Source organism: Cervus elaphus, chromosome 13 (genome assembly GCF_910594005.1).
Source record: "Cervus elaphus chromosome 13, mCerEla1.1, whole genome shotgun sequence".
In the NCBI taxonomy this organism is placed as follows: domain Eukaryota; kingdom Metazoa; phylum Chordata; class Mammalia; order Artiodactyla; family Cervidae; genus Cervus; species Cervus elaphus.
In genome coordinates, this window is record NC_057827.1 from 28,793,761 (window position 1) to 28,813,420 (window position 19,660).

Consider the following 19,660-nt stretch of genomic DNA (forward strand, 5'->3'; position numbering starts at 1 on the left):
AAGGTGGACCGTACAGCACCCGCCCCCGGTACCACCGTGTCGCTTTGTGCAGCCAACAGGTTCTCTCCCTCCTGATGGTGGAGCCATTGCCCTTGAGAATAGCACTGCCCACGTCAGGGTCGCGCACAGTGCCTAAACCGGAAATCCTTGGGAACCATTCTAAAGTCCTGCTGTCAAAGAGCAGCTATCCAGACACTTGCCTGAATGTCCATTGGGGGCTTAAGACTCCATGCTTTCAGCCCGGGGGGTGCAGGTTCTATCCCTGGTAAGGGAACTAAGATCCTGTATGCTGCTCAGCACAGCCATAAAGTTAAAATTTAAAAAAGAGTGATTAACTTCAAGTCCTCATGTCCGTGGCATTAGAGGAGCCACCTGATACATTCCCATCAGGATGGGTCTCCCAGCCCTGCACTCCAGTTGGGATGCTGAGGGGGCTGGCACAATGGCCAGGGGGAAATTCCTGGAAGCCTCCTACACTGTGACAGCACACAGTGACCTCACATCAGATCGACAGTGAACCTCACTAGCACAAACTAAATGCACCCCCAACTCAAGTTCTCCTTGGTTTGAACCCCAAAATGTGTGCTTCAGTCCTTGCAAGGTGGGCTTGGGGTGTTTTGAGGAATCTAGACATATTTTGTAAGATTTGGAAGAGGAACTCAAACACTGAGACAAGATGCAAAAGTTTATTGAAAAAGTTGAGAAAGCTCAAATATACCATTTTAACTGTAGTTTGAAAAGACATTTTGGAATGTTTCCATAAAACAAATAAGAAATCACAGACTCCCGATTTGGACATATATGAAGGTATCCTTTTATTGACATTATTCAGTTAGTTAATTAAAAACTGAGAGAATATTTAAATAAAAATAAATGGACCAAAAGCTCTAAAGACGAGCAACAGAATTAACAGAAATTATTCTGTTAACACTGACTCAGTGGACATGAGTTTGAGCAAACTCAGGGAGATATGAAGGACAAGGCGGTCTGGCATACTGCAGTCCATGGGGTCGCAAAGAGTCAGACACGACTTAGGGACTTAACAACAGCAACAATTGAGGAGTGAATTAAAGCATATAATTCATCAAAAAGAAGAGATAAATTTCCAACACAGGCAATCAATTCATTCTTGGATGGTTTGATCATCCAGTCAATGGAGAGGAGCAATCATATGAACATATTTAGAAAAGAAAATTTCTTGCTGATTTGTAATAAATACTGACATTGACAAAGATAATGTGAACTTTATAACATGCACTACCAATATCTATCAGTAACAAAATGGCCATCAATTTAAAGAGAATTTAAGATAAACCTTTGCAAAAGAAAAGTGAAATGCCTTGAAATATTACAGTTTATATGTGAACTATCCTTGATAGAACTTTTCCCAAATAGGTAACAATCTTAAAAATTTATTTGACTTTGGAAACAATAAATTGTGACATTATCAAAACAATAAAATTTTTTCTTCTTATCCATCATGCCAGAGGAAAGGCTGATTTATTTTTATATTCTCTCTAGCAAAAACAATTGATCTCACCCACTTATATCATATGCAGAGGCTATCAGAGATTATGCAGACAAAAGTATTTTAGAGATGTTAAGCATTCTTTTACTAAAATATTATGTTCTATTTATTTACAAAACAGAAACAGACTCACAAACTTAGAGAATGAACTTATGGTTAGCAGAGGGGAAGGATGAAGGGAAGGAATAGTTAGGGAATTTGGGATAGACATGCACACACTGCTCTATTTAAGATGAATAACCAACAAGGACCTCCTCTATAGCATAGGAAATTCTGCTCAATGTTATGTGGCAGGCAGCCTGGATGGGAGGGGAGTTTGAGGGAAAATGGACACATGTATATGTATGACTGTGTTCCTGAGACTATCACAACATTGTTAATCAGCTATACTCCAATATAAAATAAAAAGTTAAAAAAGAATTAAATAAAAAAAATTTCAAAAATTAGGCACCGGGGGAAGATGGCGGCGGCCGTTCCGCAGCAGGCCTGGACCGTGGAGCCTCCCCAAGAAGGACATTATCAAGTTTCTGCAGGATCACGGTTCAAATTCTTTTCTTGTAGAACATAAATTACTAGGAAACATTAAAAATGTGGCCAAGACAGCTAACAAGGACCATTTGGTTACAGCCTATAACCATCTTTTCGAAAGTAAGCATTTCAAGGGTACTGAAAGTATAAGTAAAGTGTCTGAGCAGGTGAAAAATGTGAAGCTTAATGAAGATAAATGCAAAGAAACCAAGTCTGAAGAGACTCTGGATGAGGGTCCACCAAAATATACAAAATCTGTTCTTAAAAAAGGAGATAAAACCAACTTTCCCAAAAAGGGAGATGTTGTTCACTGCTGGTACACAGAAACACTACAAGATGGGACTGTTTTTGATACTAATATTCAAACGAGTTCAGATAAATGCAAAGAAACCAAGTCTGAAGAGACTCTGGATGAGGGTCCACCAAAATATACAAAATCTGTTCTTAAAAAAGGAGATAAAACCAACTTTCCCAAAAAGGGAGATGTTGTTCACTGCTGGTATACAGGAACACTACAAGATGGGACTGTTTTTGATACTAATATTCAAACGAGTTCAAAGAAGAAGAAAAATGCCAAGCCTTTAAATTTTATGGTTGGGATAGGCAAAGTTATCAGAGGGTGAGATGAAGCACTCTTGACTATGAGTAAAAGAGAAAAGGCTTGACTGGAGATTGAACCAGAATGGGCTTATGGAAAGAAAGGATAGCCTGATGCCAAAATTCCACCAAACGCAAAATTTGTTTTTAAAGTGGAATTAGTGGATATTGACTGAAATAGTTAAGAAATCATCAACAATAAAACATGGCTGTGAAGAAACTTATGTATCTAATTAGAGCTGGTTACTATTTTTAAGATAAGAATCAACTGGAAAATTCAAGTTAGAACATGTTTACTTGATCCCTCAACTTTTAAGAAATGTAATCCATTATAAACCCTTGAACTTTAAAATATTTTACTACAGTTGTGTAAAATATCACTTAAAGAGAACTGATTTGCCTTTTACCTCATGTTGTAAACTAAAAGGCTCAATAAAAATGTACCCAATGTCAAAAAAAAATTTCAAAAATTATAAAATGATGTAAATAACACCACTAAAAAGACAGAATGTAGTAAAATATTTTATGTTACACTTAACCCTCTAGTTATTATATATTATTATATATATATATAATTATTATTGTATGGTATAATAACTAGAGATTTAAATTAGGTTTTTAATTTAAATGGTGAAAACCTAAAAAAGCCTAAATTAGGTTTGTAGTGGTAAAGACTTAAAGAAAAACTGTTCTGATTTTTTGTGAAGCTGGTAAGATTTTCCAGCTTAAAAAAAATCATACTTTGTTGTGATTTCTTTTCTCATTCTAAATCAATATTATATTTTGTAGTAAAATTTGGTTTTGTATTCTACTTAAGAGGCTTACCACTCCCCCCCACTTCCCCCACCGGCCAGACACACACACACACACACACACACACACACACACACAAAACCCTATGATCTTCCTGTGAAAACCAGAAGCACCTAAACTAATCTTTCCTGAACCTGGGCCAATTTTGGCCAGCCTCTCAGCCTTCCCCGAGTCCCTAGGAGAGGAAAAGACTCTGCTCTGGGTCCCCACGGGGCCACAGAGGCTCCCTATCACTGCCTGTCACCTGGTGTAGTATTTACGTGCTCCTGCCTTCCCCAAGGGCAACCGAGGCATCTTACAGCGTTTCTAGCTCCACCCAGCCCAGGGCCTGGTCCTGAACAGAGCCTCTGTACCCATGCCCCTTCAGCAGGGACCCCTCTGACCTTCCACGGATTTTGGTATCATTTTTCTCTTCTCATCTTGTTCTCTGGAAAAGATTGGCTACTCATTCACTCTGGGATTCCACTATCTGACGTCTTACTTTAGATTAAAGCGTGTGCCCTTCCAGCGATTTTAGCCCCAGGGATGGACACTCTTGGTGGTGACCTTGCAGGCATGGTGAATTGGGGAGGGGTTTGGGGTCTTAGTAGCTTTCTTCCTGATTCAGGCTTTTAGCTTCTGGGAGTCTGTGTCTGTTGACTCATGTCAGGAAGAGCACGGCTGTGGATGGCCAGGTAGGAGGGACGGAAGGAAGAACTGAGCCTGTGTGGAGGGGTAGAGGGACATCTCCAAGGGCCAGGGCAGTGACTGGATCACAGGTGTAAGCCTGGGGGGTGGGGGGTGCTTTGGAAATACCTCTGCTGCTTTTGCCTTTCATATCACGTTTCTCCAGAGAAACTTGGGAGTCCCTGAGTATAGCTGGCTTATTTTTTTCTCTCTTAAACAGATCATTTGAGCCTCAGTTTTCTCATCTGTAAAATGGGGTGGTAACTCTTACAGTGCTGAACACTTGGAGAAGAGGATTAAACAACAAATGTGACCATGTGACCACAGTGACAAGCCCTGGGGCAAAGCAGGTGCTCACCTAACATGCGTTGCTGATGCTGTTGACCCAGCACTGGCCTGAGGTCAGGACACCTGTCTGGTTTGAGTTCCAGTTCTGGCCCCACTGGCTGGGGGCCTCCCCAGAATTTCTCCAGGTTATCAAAGGACTATGTGCTTTTGCCAGTTTGGAAACTATGAAGGGTCTGATACTGCACAGAATCTTTTTTTATATCTTATTTATTTTTTTATTTTTGGTTGCTCTGGGTCTTCGTTGCTGCTTGTAGGCTTTCTCTTGTTGCAAAGCACAGTCTCTAGGCTCACGGGCTTCAGATGCAGATCAAGAGGGGTAGGTCTTGGGAGCATCTTTAATTTTCCAGGATGTTTGTTAACTTCAGCCTAACACATGGTGCAGGCGCCACCTAGTGGTGAAAAGGGCTGTGGCAGTTGGAGAGATGCTCAGCTGTTAGTATTTCCCCAGGTGTAGGAGGCAAAGGTGAGGCTGAATGCAGGTGACCCCACCTTTTGGCCAGGATGACAAGTCTCTGAATACAGCTATTAAGAGGCATGGGGAGAAATATGCCCCTTGGTTCTGCCAGTATACACTGTGTGACCTTGGCCCAGCACCTTTCCCTCTCTGGGTCTCAGCTTCCTCATCTGCAACCTGAGGGAGTTGAATGAATGTGGGGACTATGGATCTGTGGTGGGGGATTTTGTGAAGTCCCTGAAATTTAAAGAAAAATTTGTATGTATGTGTGAGTGAGGGTCTAGTTCTTTAACAGCTTTTTTTTTTTTTTTTTTTTGCCATACATCATGGCATATGGGATCTTAGTTCCCCAACCAGGGATTGAATTTGCACCCCCTGCACTGGAAGTGTAGAGTCTTAACCACTGGACCACCAGGGAAAGTCCCAATGGTTTTTTTTTTTTTTAAATAAAGCAGCAGATGGAATGGCTTTATTTTATTCGTTTATTTATTTTGGCTGCACTGTACGGCATGCAAAAATTTTAGTTCCCCCACTGACAGGGGATCTAACCTGTGCTGTCTGCAGTGAAAGTGTGGATTTATAATCACTGGACTGCCAGGGAAATCCAGGGCTGGGGTCTTAATCATGTCCTGCAGTCAGCACAGGCTGGGATTTTAGAACTGATGGGGAGGGGAGTTCTTGAAGGTGGCTCAGGCCTCACTCAGAGCCAGGATGCTGCTGGTGCTGAGGAGCAATGAGATTGAGGCCCTGGCCCAGCTCCCAGGCTGGCCTTCTTGCCAACCCATTAGCCTAAAACTGCCCGCTGACTCTGCTGGGAGGGGTCATTTCCTGGGGTGGGGATGGTGACTCAGGATCTGACCCAGACATCCCGCGGACCGCACCCTGCTCCGCTCGGTTGCTGGTTTGGGAGTCCACCTGCCCAGAAGTTCACACATCCTCTTTGTTCCCCCAGGGCCTCAGACTGCCCCTGCCTGCATCAGGGCACACCCGCCTGTCACCTGCCCTCTCTGTGTTCCCAATCCCATGGCGGTGACAACCACCGCCACTCCCCTGGCTCACTCTCCCAAGCCAACCTTCTGCCCCTGCCAGTTTCCTGGATGCTACAGAAAACTGTCAAACTTTCAGATGTCCTGCTTCTCTTTAGAGACAAAGCCTGAGGGACCCAGTGGCATGTGGACACCCTGCTTTCCTGTCTAGAACAGGGCCTCCCTGTAGGCCTTCCAGCCCTTCAACAAAAACTGCCCGTCCCTGCCCCTACTTCCCCCTCCCACCCATTGATTTAGTGAGGAAGAGACTCATTTAGTGATGGCTGGAGCCCAAGCAATTTGCCCAAGATAACTAGCTGGTCAGTGGTGCAGCTGGGAGTTGATCCCAGGGAGATTTAGTTCAGAGACCTCTGTGTTCAATCATAGAAAGACTCGATTATAGGTTCTAAGTAATGTCTCCTTGGGCTTCCTTGATAGGTCAGTTGGTAAAGAATCTGCTTGAAATGTAGGAGACTCCCGTTCAATTCCTGGGTCGGGAAGATCCCCTGAAGAAGGGAAGGGCTACCCACTCCAGTACTCTGGCCTGGAGAATTCCATAGACTGTATAGTCCATGGGGTTTCAAAGAGTCAGACATGACTGAACGTGCTTGTCATCAATAGTCAAATTGGTTTCCAGCCCACCTGGAAGGATCTACATCACATGTGTGTTGGCTGTGGGGGTATCTGTGTGGGGGTACATGATGGATGTGTCAAGGGCTACAAAAGTCACAGGATAAACATTATACAGCCCTAAAGCATCAGTATAATTTGAGGATGTGGGAAAACATTTTATACCAAAATAAGGATATATTGTGTGTGTGTGTGTGTGTGTATACTCAGTCGTGTCCAACTCTTTGTGACCCCATGAACTGCAGCCAGCCATGCTTCTCTATCCATGGGATTTCCCAGGAAATACTGGACTGGGTTGCCATTTCCTCCTCCAGGGGATCTTCTCAACCCAAGGACTGAATCTGCTTCTCTTGCATCTCCTGCTTTGGCAGGTGGATTCTTTACCACTGTGCCACCTGGGAAGCTCTCCAAACGTGTATAAATATTTAAAACAACAGATTTCAATATAAATATTCTCCAGGGAGGTTGGGGCTCTTCTGAATATCTCTCTTACATCCCCTGGAGAGTACAAATTCTTTTCCTCCCCATATGCTTCCAGTGGAAAAGTCTGGAGCCACTGCATGCACTCAAAAATGTTATTACACAGTCACTCCTCACTGTCCCCAGTGAGGGGACAACACTGGTATCCGGAGCCCTGGTTTACTTCATATGAGTCTGTACATTCATGCTAAGTCGCTTCAGTTGTGTCCAATTCTTTGTGACCCTATGGAATATAGCCCGCCAGCCAGGTTTCCCTGTCCATGGGATTCTCCAGGCAGGAATATTGGAGTGGATTGCTGTGTCTTCCCCTAGGGGATCTTCCTGACCCAGGGATTGAAATTGTGTATCTTATATCTCCTGCATTGGCAGGTGGGTTCTTTACCACTAGCACCACCCTGGAAGCCCTTATGAGCCTGTGCTGTTGTCCAAGTTGGAGGCTCAAGGACCCTGACTTCACTGTCCAGCTTGTTCAGAACTGCACTCAGCTTCATGGTGTTTGCAGATTACATCGGAGTGCCTTCCATCTCCTCCCCAAGTCATGGCTGAAGTCTGGTGAGTGGCTCTGACCTCCTTCCAGATGACATCTGCCTGTCATCATTAGTCTTTGGTTAGAGTCATCAAACTGGTTTCCAGCCCACCTGGAAGGATCTACATCACTCCCAACATCTTGGTGAGGTTGTTGCATTACGTGTCTCCCTGAATTCTGGTTGAAAAGCATCTCCAGCAAATTCCCAACTAATCTATGAAGCCTATGAAGTAAAGGAAAGAAATCAAGTCTGGAATAATCTTTTTCCGGTAAGATCCTTTTCCTCCTTGGAATTTTCTCCTGGCTTCCAGTTCACTTGCTGCACACTCCATGTCCCTCCCATGGACTGTAGCTGGTGGGCTCCAGTCTATGGGGCTGTGAAGAGTGGGATACACGGAGCGACTGGCAAGTGACAACAACAGCAACAGCTCTTCTTGCTCTAACTATATGAAGCTGGGCGGGATATGGTGAAGCCAGATGCAGAGCAAAGAAACCAGAAAGAAGTTTACAATTATATAATTTTATACTCAATTCCCTGGGGAGAACGCCCCAAGCCAAGCAGGGCTGCCCAGAGGAGGCATGGGTTTGTTCACAAGGCAGAGGGAGAGACAGGAGCTGAGGGCAAGCACCTTGATCCTGGTCTCCTTGGGAAGGAGCAGGCGGGCCAGCCAGGGTGAGTGAGCTTGGAGTTGGCTCTGCTTGAAAATGGTGCCCCCGAGAAGTTCATGTTTGCCGTGGGGGTTTGGGCCCATGTGTAAAATAGCTAGCTAGTGGGAAGCTGCTGCATAGCACAGGGAGCTCAGCTCTGTGACGACCTAGAGGTGGGACGGGGGTGGGGAGAGGCCCAGGAGGGAGGAGGGATGTGTGTACACATAGCTGATTTACTCAGCTATACAGCAGGAACTAACGCAACGTTGTGAAGCAACGACTCCCTCAATTTAAAAATTAAATTAAAAAAAGAAAAGAGAAAGTCTCCAGGTATTTTAGGGTGAACCACGGTTTACTTAGGGGACAGCTTGTGGCCACTTTATAGATGTTAAAGATCAATTTACAGAGACTAAAAGTCTAGTTCACACAACCCATCAACGCCGAGAACCTGCCAAGACAAAGCCCAAATCTCGTGGTCTTCCTTTTGAGTCATCTGGGATTTGGTCCTTCCTATGTGATGATCATGGAAGAGATGGTCTTCGACTAGGACTAGGAATTTAAATACATCTGTGTTGATTCTATCCGCTCGCCAGACCACGGGGCTGGGGGGAAGTGGGGGTGGGGGCCGCCTCATTTGAGCTGGGACCGCCCCTCCCCACGGCCAGGCTCTGAGCTACTTGTCTACTGAGGAGATACAGACTGAGCCCTGGTTTCCTAATGGTGTTGGCAGCACACGTTTGTGAATTAGAATGGGGGCTGGGGATGGGTAGAACTATGATTCCTAACCCAGTCCCTTGATCACACAGGTGAGGGCTAATATTTACCAAATGCATCAGAGTTCCCTCTGGCAGGAAGTAAGAGGGGGAGCCTGCATGGGTGACGACAGAGCAGGTGATCTGCATTTTAATCATAGTTTAAAAACCTGGGGAGGGCATAGCTTTCTGCGAGTAATGTGTTCTGAAGGGAGAGGCTGCTTTGAAGCTGCTGCTGAGAATGGGCAGTGATTATGAAAAGCAGCAGTGGGCTAAACCAGTGTGTTTGATGTTAATTAGCTCTTCATTAGGACAGGGGCCCCGACCTCCAGGAGCTGGGAGGTGAGGGACTGAGTCTCCCTGGCAACAGTATCCTGATAGGAAGGTGGGATCCTGGGGCAGATGCAGAAGGCAAAGCTGTGGATCTTTCTCCATCTTTCCCACCCTGAGCCTGGGGAGGGAAGCCTGTGATGTGCTGTCACAGATCCCACCTGGGAGGGCTCTGAGCGACACCCCTTATCAGTGTCCTCCTGCCATCGGCTGGTGGAGTTCTAGCATCCCCAGGTGCTTGAAGATTGGACATCAGAGAAACACAGTCCAAGATGGCTTTGGCTCTAGGAAGAGAGTTAAAGTAAGTTTTCCAACCCAGGTTGAGTTAACTAGGTATGAAAGAGTGAAAGTGTCAGTTGCTCAGTCGTGTCCGACTCATTGCGACCCCATGAACTGTAGTCTACCAGGCTCCTCTATCCATGGGATTCTCCAGGCAAGAATGTTAGAGTGGGTTGCCATTTCCTGTTCCAGGGAATCTTCCTGACCCATGGATTAAAGCCGGGGCTCCTGCATTGCAGGCAGATTCTTTACCATTTGAGCCACCAGGAAAGCCCTAATTAGGTATAGTAACCCCTGAAGTTAGTCTGTTTGACTCCCACAATAACTAGGTATTTCCAGCCCCTTATTTTTAAGTTTCAGGTGACTCTATTTGGGTTTCTTTTTGTGAATAGAAACATATATTCTATTTATAAGTTTAATGGCAATTTAATCATTCTGGGAGAAAAAACAAATTTGAGCATGCTTTGTCTCTACTTGGGGTCAACATACTTTTTCTGCAAAGGGCTGGATGGTAAATATTTTAGGTTTTGTGGGTTGTAGAATCTCTGCTGCAACTGAACTCTGCCTTTGCAGTGTGGAATCAGCCCTAGACGGAGCTTACATGAATGGGCCTGGTGAGTCTGGCTGGCACCAGCATGTTCTTGGAATCACAGCATGTGTCAGGTGGCCATTACCAAGAGTGACCAGCAGAAGTCACCACTTGGATCCCTGGCCCAGGAGGGGAGGGTGGCAGGTGCAGGCTACGTGTTTGCAGATCTGGGGGCAGGCTTGGCTGAGGGAGACCAGGAGAGATTATGAAGAACATAGGCTTCAAGGCTGTAGAGTGTGGGGAGCAGGAGAGGAGGCATGTTTATGATGACATGTACCCTAATTTCCCAGATGTTGTAGAAATCCATCTGTACCTTCTGATGAGACTTTACTAGACATTCAGGATCAAGTTATACTTACAGAGAGTTGGGATTTCATAGAACAGCCCCCCCCCACCACCACCCATCTCTCAGCCTGCCTCATGCAGTGGGGCCCCCTTAGGTCTCTCTGAGAGGGTTATGAGCCTGCCTGCACTCCCAGGAACCTGGTCCCAGGCTGAGGACAGCAGACATGTTCACTCTCAGGAGGTGGAATGAATTGGGAGACTGGGATTGACATATATACACTACTGTGTATAAAATAGATAACTGATGGGAACTACTGCACAGGAAAGGGAACTCTGCTCTGCTCTGTGGTTGCCTAAAAGGGAAGGAAATCCAAAACAGAGGGGATCTAAGTATACATGTAGCTGATTCACTTTGCTGTATGGCAGAAACTAACCCAATATTGTAAATCAACTATACTCCAATAAAAATTAATTTAAAATACAAAGAGAGGAAGAAAGAACAAAAGAATCTTACCCTCTAGGGATATCTGCTGTCATTGGGTTAGCATGTTTCTTTTCCTCTTTCTGCATTATGTTAAAAAAAAAATTCAGTCCCAATTATATATAATTCAGGCAATTATTATATGCCTAATCTGTATCTTTTTTGGGCTAAATTTAGTATCTTCCATATATTAAAAGTTCTTTGTGAACAGCATTTTTCCGGAAGAAAATAAAAGTATATGGAGATACACTATATATAAAAAAAGAGAGCAATTTTCACTCCTTGCATCAGAAACCCCACCCAGTCTCAGCTTCTCTCAACGCCTCTCCTGACCCCAGTAGGCAGATGACATCAGAACACAGCAGTGCAGGGTCCCCACGCTTCCACACCCTGCTAAGGTCTTAGTTCTGAATAGTTTTCTGTGCAGAACGCTCGGCTGAACATTCCGGCTTGAATTTCCCCACATCAGGCCCTACTTGCCTATTTATAGAGGTGCCTCTAACACGGGGCAAAGGTGCTATTTTTCCCTGCATTTCAGCCTCAGAACTCCTGATACCCAAGCTTCACACACACACACACACACACACATAAGCTTCTCAAGAATTGGCAACTGCATGCAAGCTCAGGGCAGCAGAAATCCAAGGCCGAAAACAGGCTCATGGGAAGAACCACGTGTGCAGAGCAGATGCTGACCCAACCATGAACCCACCTGCAGTCTTCTCTTACAGAATGCTCGACTGCTTCACTGAAAGCAGTGGTTTTCCACTGGGGCTGCGCCATACACTCACCTGGGGAACTCTAGAAACTGTGGTTGCCTGTGAGCTGCTGTGCAGAGCAATACAGTCAGAGGCTCTCAGAGGGCCCTGGGAGCTCACATTTCCCCAGAGTTCCCAGCTGATTATTATTATTATTATTTTTTAAGATGTTTTTTGTTTTTTTGATGTGGACCATTTTTAAAGTCTTTATTGAATTTGTTACAATATTGCTTCTGTTTTAGGTTTTGTTTTTTTGGCCTCTAGGCATGTAGCATCTTAGCTTCCTGACAAGGGATTGAACGCCCACCCGCTGCATTGGAAGGCAAAGTCTTAACCACTGTGCCACCAGGGAGGTCCCCCCCAGATTATTCTAATGTGTAGCCCAAGTTGAGAACCACCGCTTTGAAATGCTGACATCTCCTTATCCCTCCGGGAGACGCTGGGTCATCCTACAGTAGCTGATGAATCCCAGTATTTTAGTGGCTTACCGTGACAAAGTTTTGTTTTTTAATCACACTGCATGTCCAGTAAGGGTTGGTGGGGGACTCTTCCCCCATGCAGGAGAGAAGTAGGTGGAGGCACCCTGATTTGCAAGGACACTATCTTAAATAGTTGTTTTCCTTGGTTGCCATGGCAACTGAGAGGTTGTAGGGTGGAGCTCTTTTCTGGGACTGGAAATAGCATGTCATTTCCTCTCGAAGCCCATTGACCAGAGTTGGTCACATGATCCCACAGCAGCAAGGACCCTGGAGGAGGGGCCACAGAGCTAGGGAATGTTTGATGAGCAGCTTGTTGGATTTTTTTTTTTTAAATTCCACCCTCCGACACTGACTTGGTTCTTGCTTTACTGAGGGATCATTCAAGAAGCTATGCCAGAAGGAAATAAACAAGCAGCCCTAAAACAGTGGTCAGTTTCATGTCTCCATCACTTGGAGACATAAAGCTGCATATGTCATTTGGGGAGCTTTCTGACTACCACAAGTCCCGCTGAAGTTTAATAGAAAATCACAGTCACTTGTATGTACACTCAGCCATTTCAGAACTTCCCATGGGTTTGTCATTTCTCGTAGCTGTGGTACACTGTATTAAATATTGAAGCTTTGCAGGGGATATTGACACTTTGCAGGATCAATTCTGTCTCCCTGCTTTCCTTTTTCAGAATTATCTCATTTTTTCTCATGTGTTTATTGTTTCAGAAAGTTTTTAAATAAACTTTTATAAAATTTGTTTATGATTTTTTTGGGACTGAATATCTTTATAAATGTTATCCCTGCTTCCCAGGTGGCTGAGGGTACAGAATCTGCCTGCCAATGCAGGAGATGTTTTCGAAGATCCCATGGAAGAGGATATGGCAACCCACTCTGGTATTCTTGCCTGGGAAATCCCGTGGACAGAGGAGCCTGACAGGCTATAGTCCATGGGGTCGCAAAGAGTGGGACACGACTGAAGTGACTGAGCATGCACACATTCACTGCCTCAAGAAAATGCTCTGTAATTCTGTTAGTCTTCTATATGCTTCTCAATGAATGTTAGCTCTTTTTCTCATAGGTCTTATATATTTCTTATTAAGTTCCTTTTTTAATATACATACATGTACATGAATATATATGTATATATTATATATATATCAATGTATTTAGAATGTGTAGAGGATCTTTTTCCCATCATATTTTCTAACTGAAGTATTTCTCTATTAAGATTAATATTGATTGGTATTTTGGGATAGATATTTTATTATATTAAGAAAGTATTTTAGGACTTCCCTGGTGGTACAGTGGCTAAAACTCCATGCTCCCAATGCAGGGGGCCCAGGTTTGATCCCTGGTCAGGGAACTAGATCCCACATGCCACAGCTAAGAGTTTGCATGCTGTAACTAAAGATCCTTTGTGCCACAACTAAGACCTGGTGCAGCCAAATATGTATATATATATTTAGTTATTTATATATATAGGGGCGACAGAGGATGAAATGGTTGGATGGCATCACTGACTTCATGGACATGAGTTTGAGCAAACTCTGGGAGACAGTGAAAGACAGGGAAACCTGGCATGCTGCAGTCCATGGGGTCGCAAATAGTCGGACACGACTTAGCAACTGAACAACAACAATATATGTATGTATATTTATGTATATATATATATGTAAAATATCTTAGCCATGATTGTTGGTTGAATGAATGAATGTCCTGGCCTCATTTTTTTTAAAATAAGAGGAGCTCTCCTTACCCCGCTTCTCAGAGCACACACCCTCTGTGACTTTGCTGGTGGTCACTGGCCATGCTGCTCAGCCACGTGGCCCCAGGAGTCATGGGCCCTGAGAGTGGTGGGGACAGGACCATGGAGTGTACACCTGCAGGAAGCCCGCTGCTTCAGGACCACTGGGAAATGCAAAGTGTGGGCTGGGTTCCTGCCAAAGATGAGAGGGAGAGTTGGAAGGCAGGCCCTTCCACAGAACAGAAAGGAGAACAGAAAGGACAAGAGGAAGGGGCAGGGGAGGAGGAGGGAGGAGCAGACCGACCCTCCTTGCCCTCATGGGGCTATTTTGAGGGTGCTAACTTCTTGGCTATTTGGGGAAGCTTTGCCAGCAGATTCACTGTCTGTCTGGGGCCTCACCAGCCTGTGACTGTAGAACAAGGTCACATGCCTCTTCACTGCTCAGATTAAAATAGGATTGAGACCCCCAGCCTTTGGTGTTAGGACCAACCCCCTGAAGGAGTTCAGGGGCCCTATTTCTGAGAGCTCCCCTGGTTGTGCCAAGGGCATGGTTGGTCAAGGCCCAGTCCCCTCTTTTCTCTGCCCTTTGCTGCCTCTGATGCCCATGACCTTGGGTGGGCTCCCTCCTCCAGGGCTTGGTCATTCCAGTGATTCTCCTCTTCCAGTGCCCTGCTTGTAGAGGACAGGGCCTCGACTTCCCCTTGGCTCCTCAGGCCCTTCCCTCAGTTTTCTACGACACAGTGGACCCTTGGCCTTAGTCTTTAATGAAGTTTTACTGAGAGTTGAGAGTGAATGAATGAGAAGCCCAGATCAGTAGGAGCTTGCAAAGATGCCTCTCTTTAGGGTCCTTCCTTTTTTTTAAAGATTTTTTTTTTTTTATGTGGACTATTATAAAAGTCTTTATCGAACTTGTTACAATATTGCTTGTGTTTTGTGTTTTGGTTTTTATGTTTTGGGGGTTTTTGGCTGCAAGGCAAATAAGACCTTTGCTCCCCAACCAGGGATTGAACCGGCATCCCCTGCATTGGAAGGCATGGTCTTAACCACTGGACAACCAGGCAAATCCCTGTGTGACCTTTTCTAACCCAGCCTGGAAGCCACTTAGTATCTCTTCCACCTCATTTTCTTCTTTGAGGAAGCCAGGATCACCGCCCTGCCCACTCACCACCCCCCACCCCAGGGGCAGGCCATGGACTCTACTGCTTGGTGGGGCAAATGTCAGAGAATTTGAGGACTTGTTTTAGAACCATGACACTCTCCAGCCAGTTGGACTGATAATACCATTTCATATAGAATGGACGCACCCTAGTTTATTTAACCAAACTTTTCCCAGTGGTTATTTTGATTATTCTGTATTTTTTCTGGCTGCGATCTGCATCTCTATGCATGTTGTTGGTGTTGTTTAGTCATTCAGTTGTGTCTGAGTCTTTGGAACCCTAAGGACTATAGTCTGCCAGGCGCCTCTGTCCATGGAATTCTCCAGGCAAGAATACTGGAGTAGGTTGCCATTTCCTTCTTGAGGGGATCTTCCCCACCCAGCTATTGAACCAGAGTCTTCTGCATTGGCAGGTAGATTCTTTACAACAGTCATCTGGGAAGCCCATCTCTGTGCATCATCTACACTATTTTCTGGGAGGAGGGGGTGCCAAGAAGGGAGCTTGAAGGATCCAGTGGTAGGGACATTTTAATCCACTTTGAAGTTTTCACTTTAAAATGTGTTGTTTATAGAAATCATATGATAAAAATTAAAATAGCTTGTCTACAATATATTTGAAGACATCCTGAGAAGCAAGGAAAACAAAAATACATTGTCTTAATAGAACACGTTGTTTTGTTTTTTAAAGCTCTTTGAAGACATGAGAAGATTCCCACTTTCCATACCTGGGTCGTGTGTGTGTGTGTCTATGGGCTGGGGGATATTTTGGGATTTCCTTACACTCCACCTTCATGATGCATAATCCAGACACTTTTGCTAAAATGCTGATAGCTTCACAGCTCTGAAAACAGCTCTTGCACTTTGCAGGAGAAGGCCACCCCTTTGTGAAAGCCTGATGTGCCCTCACCAGTGTGGCCAGGACAAAGCAGACAGGACAGGAGGTGACCCAGCTAAACTGATAATTTTGGAAATTAGAGATCCGAACTCACTCTGAGTAGTGTTTCGCTGCTTTTTAGAAACATAAGCCCATGTCCCCATGCCAGTCTTTCTTTCTCTCTTTTTAAAAAATAGTTTAAAATTTATTTGGCTGGTTCCAGGCCTTAGTTGTGGCATGTGGGATCTAGTTCCCTGACCAGGGATCAAACTCAGGCCACCTGCTTTGGGAGAGCTGAGTGTTAGCCACTGGACCACTGGGGAAGTCCCCACCATATCCGTCTTCCTTAATGATCTTCTGGATGTCCCAGCAGCTTCATTATCTTGTGCAGTGTATTATGGAAAATGTATAAGCATTTGAATAAGATATTTTTGAGCTCCATCTTTTCCTTCTTAAGAAGTGGACAGTTCACCTGGAGGTTGAGACTGTGTGTTCCCCACTAATAAGCCCTGGGTCTCCTTGAGCAAGACCAAGAAGAGGTCTGGAGATCTGGCTATTTTTGAATGATTGTCGTTAGAACAAACTGTTGCTGGGCCTACTCAGTGTCTAGGTCATTGCTTCTACAGCTGACTTCTCTTTGCCATGTAGACCTGTGCGCTTGGAAAGGGCTAGGTACTTTCTCTTTTAAGTTTTTACAAGGTTCATGAGAGAAGAGTAGGAATGTCAGAACTTATTTTTCTTCAGCTGTGAACTTAGCCAGTGACCTGGGAGGGACTTACCACTTGGTTAAACCTTTTCACAGCAACACGGCTTAGCAGACCCAGCCCTCAACTTCAGAGGTGCGAGACCTGAGTCTAGGTTCCAGTTCTGTCTGGATGGTTGGGTGACTTCAGGCAACTGGTGTCTCCTTGGAGGTCTTTGATGGCTCACTTGAGCAGTAGGAAGCTGAACTTGGCCAATTCCTTTAGACATTACAGTTTTAAAATATGATGATGTGTGACTGCCATCCCTGAGGGTCCTACTTTGTTTTAGAATTTTTTTCCTTTTCCTTCTGCTGGTTTCTGGGTAGAAATGAAGCTTTGGGCTTGGAAGAAAAGCACTTATTATATTCTTGGCAGAAGGGGTTTAAAAGGAGATGGTCTCAGGCTGGGATCTTCCAAAGCATACTCTTAGACAAAGACTTGAGTGTTAAGTGGTTTATTTAGGAGGCTGAGTGAGGAGTGGTGAGACCAAAAAGGGAAGGAGACCAATTGAGAGTGTGTGAGCGGGTTACCACCATGGACAATTGGAGAGATGTACGCTTCATGCAAGAAGTTCCGCTGGAGATCCCTGGGAGAATGTATCTCAGAGTGGTCCAGCAGAGGGCAGGATCACTGGGCTATCTTCCTCCCAGAGGTGTTAACTACCTAGAATGTCCAGCTGGCCCCTGGCACAAGCCAAGAAACATGCCTCAGATAGAGCATGGAGGATGTTTGTAGCTCCAGGCAGGTAACAGGAACGGCTAAGCCAAGAGGATACCGGTGGTGTGTAGACCACATTTTCTCCTGCTGATGCTGCCTGGAACTTTCTTCTGATTTTTCTTGGCTGTTCATTGTATTCAAGCACAAAAGAACTATATCTTGTGAGGGATTCCGTATGTAGTTACCCAAGTTTTGGAGCTTGTTTTTTGGCTGGGCCACCCAGCATGTTGAATCCTTTTTCCTGACCCCTGCAGGGGAAGTGCAGAGTCTTAACCATTGGACAATCAGGGAAGTTTTGGAGCCTTCTGATGTTCCATTGTGTTTGGTAGACAGAGATTGCATTGAACTAGAAGGAAATATCTCAATTGATAAGAAGTTGGAGACATGGGCTTGACACATGTGGGTGTGACTGTGTTGAGATCACATGATGTTGGTTGAACTTCTGGAATGTGGGAGGAGCTTGTGGGCAGAACAATGATTGAGACCACACAAGGAAGAAGTTCAAGGGTGGAAATAAGGACACACATGGAACTTAGATGCCCGAGAGTATGGTGTAAAGGAGGATGACATGATGGGTATTCCCGGACAAGCTCCCAGCCAGTGCCAATTAATCAAAGGTTCATGAATTCACTTTTCTCCCTCATTCTGTCTGTACCATTGCTGTGGGGAAGGAAATCTGAGAAGGTGCAACACCATCCACTTTGATATGTTTTTGTGAGCGTCCACTCTGGCAGACAGGACACTCGACATTCAGGGCAAGTCAAGAGAAGATACAGCAAGTGGGAGCAAGAGGCAGGGAAATAAAGACCAGGAGAGAAGGATTTCCCTGGTGGGCCAGTGGCTAAGAGTCTGTGCTCCCAATGCAGGGGGCATGGGTTTGATCCCTGGTGAGGGAACTGGATCCCACATACCACAACTAAGAATTTGCATGCTGCCACTAAATATCCCACATGCCACAAATAAGACCCAGTGAAGCCAAATAAATAAGTAAAACCCAGGAGAGAGATGAGAATGCTTGGCTAGACCAGAACAGAGCAGAGGGTCTTCCTCCCATCCATCAGGACCAGGCAGACCCCTCAGAGGCATCTGGGCTTTCAATTTGGGTGAAAAGGCAATGTGCATGAAGAAAACCATGATGGACAAAGGCGTGAAAAGGGGCAGGTTGAGAACATGTTTGTGTTTCACTGGCTGGTCTGATGTGGCTGAGACATAGACTTCATGCAAGAAAATCTTGGACAAATATCATGGTGGCAGCCAGTGTGTACAGAGACCTGAATGCCAGGCAGAAGAGACAGGAGCTGGCTGTGTGGGCAATGGCAGCTGCTGAGGCTCCCGAAGGTGGGATGTGTCTCTGTGGTCTTTATAGAACAAGTGTATGAGTGTTCCCACAATTGAGAAGCACCCAGTTGAAAAAGAAGTGTGTAGAAGCTTGTTGAGGCTGATTGGTGGGCCAGCAGTGACATGGCCTCTTAAGCAGGGAGGTTTCTAAAAAGCAGCCTCTACTTTTAGTTTTTATCTTAAAGGACATCAACCCTGAATATTCACTGGAAGGACTGATGCTGAAGCTGAAGCTCCAATACTTTGGCCACCTGATACGAAGAGCTGACTTATTGAAAAAGACTTTGATGCTGGGAAAGATTGAAGGCAAAAGGAAAAGAGGAAATGGTTGGATGGCATCACTGACTCAATGTATATGAATTTGAGCAAACTCCAGGAGATGGTGAAGGGAAGCCTGGTGTGCTGCAGTCCATGGGGTCGCAAAGAGTCAGACACGACTGAATGACTGAACAACAACACCCATAGAGCAAGACACAGATCTGGGACTTGAACCCTAGTCTTCTAACAGCCCAACAATTGCCTCCCAACACATTTGTTTTGTAAAAAACGGTGTTGGCCCCAGAACCAGTATTATTAAACATTTAATATTATTACTAAATTCCTCAGTAGTCCCTCTCCCAGGAAATCATTTTTCTGTGCATTGATTCATTCCCCAAACATTTAATTAAGCATCTACTATCTGCCAGTCTGTTCTAGGCACGGTGGAAGCAGCAAGGAACAAAATAGAAAAACTGCCCAGTCTTCCTGGTGGTTATGTTTGAGTCAGGGAGAGAGAGACTAAACAAAGGATGAATAGATGTGTGAGATGCAATTTCACATCCTCTCTCAGTGACTCACACCTTCCAGGCAGAGGCCATTCTCCTTTGCTTGACCTTCCAAACACTTCCTGATCTGTGCCAGGCCA

General features: G+C 45.0%; 1 pseudogene; it reads left to right on the plus strand.

Moving 5' to 3' along the window:
• Positions 1–1,988: 1,988 nt before the first annotated feature.
• On the plus strand, positions 1,989–2,829 carry LOC122706666 (annotated as a pseudogene).
• The last annotated feature ends 16,831 nt before the right edge of the window (positions 2,830–19,660 follow it).